This window comes from Humulus lupulus, chromosome 4, assembly GCF_963169125.1.
Source record: "Humulus lupulus chromosome 4, drHumLupu1.1, whole genome shotgun sequence".
Classification (NCBI taxonomy): Eukaryota; Viridiplantae; Streptophyta; class Magnoliopsida; order Rosales; family Cannabaceae; genus Humulus; species Humulus lupulus.
Genome location: NC_084796.1, coordinates 92,569,088 through 92,571,080, shown reverse-complemented (window position 1 = coordinate 92,571,080; position 1,993 = coordinate 92,569,088).

Below are 1,993 nucleotides of genomic sequence, written 5' to 3'. Positions count from 1 at the left end.
GTAGCAAGACCCCCTCGAAGAAGGCTCGAACAGACAATGCTCCAGCCACCGCCCCTTCCAAGGAGAACACACCACCTCCGCCCCCCACCGAGTAGACGACTCCCACACCTGTTAATCCATAGCCTTCTTCTAGGGCTGCTGACAAGGAGGCATTGGACAACCTGCCCGAAGGCTCCCTGCCCAGCTTCGTGGTCGGATCAGCCAGAGAGAGGATATACAAACTCTCAAAGCACAGACGCAGTCAGGCCGCCATCATCGAAACTGCTTCAATGGAGGCTGATCAGGTCGTCAACAGAGGGCTGAATGAGATAGTTAGCGTAAGTCATCTCCTGCTACTTTGCCATCTATGCCTGATTTCTTTCCCTTACTTTGTCTCATTTTTTGTCTTTTAGGGGCTGCTAACTCTAACTGTTGGCTGGCGGCATGTTGGGACGTTGGTTTCTCGGGGCAAGAACTTTGACTCCAGGCTTGCCCAAACAAAGCAAGCGTTTGAGGCTGACAAGGACAAGCTGCTCGAGGAGAACAAGGAGCTGTCCAAACAGTACGAACAAATGTGCGAGGACCAAGCTACTCTCACCAAGGAGCTTCTGGATGCCCAAGACGCCTTGAAGAAAGCCAATGATGCCCGGGAGAAATTCAGGGAAAGTGCCAAGCTTGTCACCCAAGAATGTAAGAAGCTTAGATTTGATCTGACCGCCAGTAGGGAGGAGACGAGGGAGCTTGAGAAGCGAGTGCAGGAGCTCGAGGAGGAAGGGGACAAGAATTTGAAGAAGTACAAGGAAGCCACTCACCTCTGCTTCTACGAATTCTGGAAGCACAACTGGGAGGCCAACTTCAACTACCTGTCCGAGCGGTTGAAGAGGACTCTGATGGCACAGTGTGCCATCCGGCTGGAAGAAGAAGAGAAGGCCAAGGTGCCTGCCGCTGACGCTGAAGCTGGTCCTCCGGCCGACCAAGGCACTCCTCCTAATCCTCAAGACCCTCATGCTCCTCAATAATTTTATTTTATTTCGTTTTTATGGCCCACGGGTCGTATTGTAAAGACAATTGGATTTTATTGCTGCGAGGGCAGCTTTTTACTTTGCTGCAAGGGCAGCTTTACTTTTAATTAAACAATTACATCCAAGCAGTACTGCTCACGGTGTAAAAGAATGCCTTGACATTATAATACTTTTGTCTATTATAATATCTGTTTGCATGACCGAACTTAGCATAGTACTTTGGTTTGATTTAACAAAATATAAATTTTGAAAAATACTCTAAGTACCGTAGCATGCTTTCACTTATTTTGTTCATGTGTTTACATACTTATTGGTATGCTTTGCTATCTATGTACCTTATATGCCCCCCAAGTAATCGAGGAGCTTTAGGTCCTGGGTCACTTACCTTGACCACGACCTGTGCGAACATCACTGTAACGCCCTACTACCTTAGAGCCGATACTAAGTGAGTTTAAAATGTGCAATTAACTCGCTAAGCGAGGTTTTTAGAACAAAAGTGTGATTAAACAAAAAGACAAGGCTGTAATCTTTAAAAGCACTCAATTTCACTAAAAGTTCAAGTAGTTTAACATTTGGGATCCCAAAACGAGGTTTGTAAACTATTTACAACTCAAAATAGATACACAGTTGACAAATTATCAAAAATAGAGTTTAGTACAGCCATTTCTCAAAAATGCCCCCAACCAAGCAGTCGGGTAGGCCAAACATGTACGCGTCGGCCCCACGCTCTCCGTACTCATGGCTGGTTGACTTTCTCTTTGCCCTTACCTACAACACAGAGCACCCGTGAGCTGAAGCCCAGCAAGAAAACTCATACAACACACAACATATGCATATCATGCAATCATTATAACATGTAACTCATATCTAATAAAACAGTCCATAAGATTTACACACATGTACAGCCATGCCGTCCCAGAAGCGTTACCAAAGCCTGGGATCTTGGTCTTCATCGTAAGGATATCCCATGTATCCATTGGGGTCTCACCCTA